Raw genomic sequence first — 6,761 nt, 5'->3', positions numbered from 1 at the left:
GGGTAATGAAACGTCTGCAAGAAAACAAGCAGTCCGGTAGCACTAAGGACCCCATAGTTCTCCTCCTCCTCCTCCTCCTCCTCCTCCTCCTCCCCCTCCTCCTCCTCCTCCTCCTCCTCCTGTTCCTTCTCCACAATCCCCACTTTTTTCTAGCACTGATGATGTTACCTAGTTGGGTAATGAAACGTTTGCAAGAAAACAAGCAGTCCGATAGCACTAAGGACCCCATAGTTCTCCTCCTCCTCCTCCTCCTCCTCCTCTTCCTCTTGTTCCTTCTCCACAATCCCCACTTTCCCACCACAGTTGAACCCTGAGCTACAAATCTTCTATTAAGGCAGAGCATCTCTGGTGTCCCATCTTCCTCTTGAAACTTATTCTTTCCCCTCTGACTAGGGAAAGGTTGTCCCAAAGGTCCTTTTTTCAAGAGGCAACTGGACTTTCTGGTTTTTCTTGAAGACGTTTCGCTTCTCATCCCAAGAAGCTTCTTCAGCTCTGACCGGATGGTGGGAAATGGAAGGATTTACACTCCTGGTCAATTGCATCATTTTAGAGAGTCGTTGAGGCCACTTGGAGGTTTCTCTGTGTCCTCAGGGTCACCTGAGTAGTGCAAATGGGTGTGGAGCCTTCTACAACGTTGTAGAAGGCTTCCCCTGCCACACCCACTAAGACACATCCACTAAAACACACCCACAGAACCGGTAGTAAAAAATTTTGAAACCCACCACTGGTGTGGAGGCTCAGGGCAAAAAACAGGCCTACCAGAAGTTTGGGAAGGCCGGAAACAGGCCCATTTCTGGCCTCCAGAGGGCCTCCGGAGCCTGGGGAGGCCGTTTTCGCCCTTCCGGAGGCTCAAGGAAAGCCTCCGGAGCCTGGGGAGGGCAAAAACACTCCCCCCACCACCGTGGTGCAGGAGCCCGACTAGCAACCAGGCCCACCCAGCAACCAGGCAGAGAACCCCTTGCTAAAATTTTTGAAGCCCACCCTTGGGCCCTCCCAACCTCCCCGGCTCTATGCCGTCCTATTTAGGCACAGTTTTGAGGCCGATGGATGTGCGGAAGACAAGCGCATGAGCAAAGCGCATGTGTGGAAAGCCGGGTGCACGCACGAATAGTGCGCGGGTGTGAAGCAAGCGTCCGCCTGCGCGGCGAACTGGTAGCAACAAAACATGAAACCCATCGGTGAAGTAAACGGATGAAATTTTTTCTGGAACTCAGCATGGGAAAAACAGAGGGAGGCGGAAGGACGTGTCTGACTTGATTTGCCTCATCCGTTTTCCAGTAAATTTGGAGGACTTGAGGTAAATTGCCGAGTCGTTCAACAGCTCTGAGCAATTAGCCCGGTCCTTAAAAGCTGCTCAATTTCTTTCCTGGACTTAATTGTGGGAAATTGAACAAAAGAAAGCATCTCGCTGTTTGTTTCTTTAGCAAAAAAAATAATAATAAAACCCCAACCCAGTCTCCATTTAATCGATTGGGCTTTTTGGAGCCAATGGATGGATTGGAAGCGTTTGGCTGGGCCGTTGCCCAAAATGGCGGCCGTGGAGAATCCGAGGGGGTCAAAAAAAGTCAAAATGGTGGCTGCAACAACACGATTGAAGCCATGCCCTTCTTTAACCCTTTCTCTCCCCCCCCCGGGTCAGAAAACAGGAATAGAATAGAATAGAATAGAATAGAATAGAATAGAATAGAATAGAATAAGAATTAAATAGAATAGAATAGAATAGAATAGAATAGAATAGAATAGAATAGAATAGAATAGAATAGAATAGAATAGAATAGAATAGAAGTAAGAATTAAATAGAAGTAAGAATTAAATAGAATAGAATAGAATTAGAATAGAATGGAACAGAAGTAAGAAATAGAATAAGAATTAAATAGAATAGAATAGAATAGAATAGAATAGAATAGAATAGAATAGAATAGAATAGAATAGAATAGAATAGAATAGAATTCTTTATTGGCCAAGTGTGATTGGACACACAAGGAATTTGTCTTGGTGCATACACTCTGTGTACATAAAAGATGCATTCGCCAAGAATCATAAGGTACAACACTTAATGATAGTCATAGGGTACAAATAAGCAATCGAAGCATAGAATAGAATAGAATAGAATAGAATAGAATAGAATAGAATAGAATAGAATAGAATAGAATAGAATAGAATAGAATAGAATAGAATTCTTTATTGGCCAAGTGTTATTGGACACACAAGGAATTTATCTTGGTGCATACGCTCTCGGTGTACCTAAAAGTGGCCAACTCAAATGCACCCATTGCTCAGAAGGCAAAACTGATTGGGTATCCATCACTGTTTTTAAAACTAAGGAATAGTATATAATACCTTGAAGGAGATTAATCTGAAAAGATTTATACGCAAGAGACCACAATGTTAGATTCCCTGATGATATTTTCAGGGCATCGGGAGGGAGCTCAACCAATCTCATTCTACATATGTTGTGCACTGACAATCAAGATTTGAATTGAATTGAATTTTCCAAATACAAGCTAGTCGTTGACTTACAACAGTTCGCTTAGTGACTGTTTGAAGTTATGACAGCAGTAAAAAAAAAAAGTGACTTAGAATGTAGAAAATAGAATAACAGAGTTGGAAGGGACCTTGGAGGTCTTCTAGTCCAGCCCCCTGCTGAGGAAGGAAACCCTACAACATTTCAGACAAATGGCTGTCCAATCTCTTCTTAAAAGCCTCCAGAGATGGGGAAGGAAGGAGAGGGAGGGAGGGAGGGAGGAAGGAAGGAAGGAAGGAAAGAAGGAAGGGAAGGAAGGAAGGGGAGGGAGGGAGGGAAGGAGGAAGGAAGGAGAGGGAGGGAGGGAGGGAGGGAGGGAGGGAGGAAGGAAGGAAGGAAGGAAGGAAGGAAGGAAGGAAGGAAGGAAGGAAGGAAGGATAGCAGAATAGCAGAGTTGGAGGGACCTTGGAGGTCTTCTAGTCCAACCCCCTGTTCAGGCAGGAAACCCTACAAATGGTTATCCAATCTCCTTAAAAACATCCAGTGTTGAAGCATTCACAACTTCTGGAGACTTGTGACCATAGATCACACTTACGACCGTTGCTACATCTCTGTGGCCAAGTTCAAAATCCAGATGCTTGGCAACTGGCATGTACTTATCACGCTTGTATTGTCCTGAGCTCACGTGATCCCCTTTTGCAACCTCCTGACAAGCCAAATCAATGGGGAAGCCAGATTCGCTTAATAACCGTGTTCCTAACTTAAACCCCTGCAGTGATTCACTTAACAACAATGGCAAGAAAGGCCGTAAAATGGGGCAAAACTCATTTTAACAAATATCTTGCTCAGCAGCAGAAATCCGAGGCTCAATTGTGGTCGTAAAGTTGAGGACTCCCTGTATTTTTTTTTTTTTAAATTTGATTTATATGCCGCCCTTCTCCGGAGACTCAGAGCGGCTTACAATGCGTTAAGCAATAGCCTTCATCCTTTTGTATATTTATACAAAGTCAGCTTATTGCTCCCACCAACTGGGTCCTCAATTTACCTACCTTAGAAAGGATGGAAAGCTGAGTCAACTTTGAGCCTGGTGAGATTCGAACTTACAGTAATTGCAGACAGCTGGATGTTAATTACAATGCTATCAGTCTGCTGAGCTATCCAGGCTCCTGTATAAGAAATGAATTTGGAGGGTCCTGGCTGCTTTCTCATTCGCTCCAATTTCCGATGAAAACTCAGTGCCTAACAATGCGGCATTTCCACCTGGTGCTCTGTTTTCGAAAGAAATCTGTTTGTATTGCCGTGCTCATTGTGTGTGTGTCTGTGTGTGTTTAATTCCTTGGAGAGTTTTTATGGCCAGTTTTTTTTATTTCCCAGCAACGTTTTGCAGTGAAATCTGGAGACAGTAAAAAAAAAGGTCTTTGCTGATATTGTAGCGTCCTTGAATAGGCTGTGTGATGTGGAAGTGAGATCACATCCAGAGTATATCTGTTTTTTCCCCTACAGTTAAAAAAAAAAACCCAGATCCTAAAGCCAGTCAAGCTAAACACAATTTTCTGGACATCTGCAAAGCAGTTGCTAGAAGACAAATTAGCATTTGTTATTCTTCTCATCCTGGAATTTAAATTTCCAAGCTGCAAAGATTCAGACTTTGATTTTCCTGTTTCACGAGATTGTGCCATGTAACAGAATAACAGAGATGGAAGGGACCCTGGAGGTCTTCTAGTCCAACCCCCTGCTCAGGCAGGAGACTCTATACCATTTCAGACAAATGGTGGTCCAATCTCTTCTTGAAAACCTCCAGAGATGGAGAAGGAAAGGAAAGGAAAGGAAAGGAAAGGAAAGGAAAGGAAAGGAAAGGAAAGGAAAGGAAAGGAAAGGAAAGGAAAGAAAAGGAAAGGAAAGGGAAAGGGAAAGGGAAGGGAAAGGGAAAGGGGAAGGGAAGGGAAGGGAAGGGAAGGGAAGGGAAGGGAAGGGAAGGAAAGGAGGAAAGGATAGGATAGGAAAGGAAAGGAAAGAAGAAAAGGGAAAGGAGGGAAGGGAAGGGAAAGGGAAAGGAAAGGAAAGGAGGGAAGGGAAGGGAAGGGAAGGGAAGGGAAGGGAAGGGAAGAGAAGGGAAAGGAAAGGAAAGGAAAGGAAAGGAAAGGAAAGGAAAGGAAAGGAAAGGAGGAAAGGATAGGATAGGATAGGGTAGGATAGGATAGGAAAGGAAAGGAAAGGAAAGGAAAGGAAAGGAGGGAAGGAAAGAATAGGAAATGAGGAAAGGAAAGGAGGAAAGGAAAAGAAGCAGAAGGAAAGGAAAGGAGGCAGAAGGAAAGGAAAGGAAAGGAAAGGAAAGGAAAGGAAAGGAAAGGAAAGGAAAGGAAAGGAAAGGAAAGGAAAGGAAAGGAAAGGAAAGGAAAGGAAAGGAAAGGAAAGGATGGTTGTTCAGTCTTTTCTTAAAAATCTCCTGTGATGGAGCACTCAACCTCTGGTGGCAAGCTGTTCCACTGGTTAATTGTCCTCACTTTCAGGAAATTTCTCCTTAGTTCCAGGTTGCTTCTCTCCTTGATTAGTTTCCACCCATTGCTTCTTGTCCTGCCCTCAGGGGCTTTGGAGAATAGCTTGACTCCCTCTTCTTTGGGGCAGCCCCTGAGATATTGGAAGACTGCTATCATGTCTCCCCTAGTCCTTCTCTTCATTAAACTGGACATACCCAGTTCCTGCAACCGTTCTTCATATGTTTTAGCCTCCAATCATCCCCTAATCATCCTGGTTGCTCTTCTCTGCACTCTTTCTAGAATCTCCACATCCTGAAATATGAAAATACGATAGAAATTGTCAGTGCTCCATCACTGGAAGTTTTTAAGAAGAGATTGGACGACGTTTTGTCTGAAACGGTGTATAGAGTTTCCTGCCTGAGCTGGGGGTTGGACTAGAAGACCTCCGGGGTCCCTTCCAACACTGTTATTTCTGTTATTTTGTTAAATGTGTTCTTTGTTGTTGTTTTTTTCCCTTTGCAAAAAAAAGCTTTATAGGCCTCCTGGGAGCAGCCGTCATTTCTGCAGTGAGAATTTGCTTTCTCCATTATCGTATTAGTCAAATTCAGGGTTTTCTTCGGCATTACCGCTTGCCTATCAAATCTTCCTTTGACATGGGCTATTCCACCAATAAATGATTCCAGAAGAGAAAAAGGCTGGGTTTCCCCCACCAGCCAACGCCTAAGGCAGGACGTCCCTCGCAGAAAATTATTAAAGACCGTCCAGAACAAGAGGCTGCCCACAGAAGATAAACCTTAGCTATCTCTGTAAGTCTTGGGGATTTTTTTATTTTAAAAAAACAAAACTTTTATTTGAAAAGTTCAGTCTGGATTTAGCTACAGGATCTCCTGGTTTCCATCGCTCCCTTATTGGAGGGATGCTGTTGGATTTAATCATTCTTACCTGGGGGCACAAAGCTAAAAGATTTTAAAAAGTCAAAAAAATGGGAAGGGAAAGCCTTCTGTCTGACCTCCAACGTGGTGGAGGGCTAACGTTATTTCTAAAAAAAAAAATTAAATTAGAAGAGGTTTGCAACTTGATTGTTCCTTGGTTGTAAATTGGGGAAGAATGATGGAATTAAGACTAGCCAAAGTCATTCAGTTGAAAGTGAGGTTTAGGGGGTTTAGTCCAATTTTTAAGAAAAGATTGGACATATTTTTATTTGGGATGGAATAAGGCAGTGGTGGGATTCGGCCAGTTCGTACCACTTCGGGGGAACCGGTTGTTAACTTTCTGAGCAGTTTGCTGAACTGGTTGTTGGAAGAAATCATTAGGGCAGAGAACCGGTTGTTAAATTATTTGAATCCCACCACTGGAATAAGGACTATTGCCTTGGGCACGGGGTTGGACTAGAAGACCTCCCGAGGTCCCTAGAATTCTATGATTCTGTATGTTTGGAGATGAACCTATCCAGAGCATGCTCCAATCTTCCATAGATGTGTTTATTTAAGCTTTTGCAAGCAAATCGAAGAAAGAACAAAAAGATGACGGCGTTATTTGTTTTTCTATTAAGTGCAACTTTAATTCTTTAAATAAGAGGTGTTATTTTATTTTATTTTATTTTATTTATTTATTGGTTCCATTTATATGCCACCCTTCTCCGGAGACTCAGGGTGGCTTACAATGCGTTAAGCAATAGCCTTCATACTTTTGTATATACCTTCTTAGTAGGGCTTTTGCCCCCCCCCCAAAGCGGTGTTCTTTTTTTTATACAAAGTCAGCTTATTGCCCCCACAATCCGGGTCCTCATTTTACCTACCTCGGAAGGATGGAAGGCTGAG

The sequence above is a fragment of the Pantherophis guttatus genome, chromosome 1, assembly GCF_059756535.1.
Source record: "Pantherophis guttatus breed Tessera chromosome 1, ASM5975653v1, whole genome shotgun sequence".
Lineage (NCBI taxonomy): Eukaryota > Metazoa > Chordata > Lepidosauria > Squamata > Colubridae > Pantherophis > Pantherophis guttatus.
The sequence above is the reverse complement of the archived record's forward strand: the minus strand, read 5'-3'. Positions refer to the sequence as shown.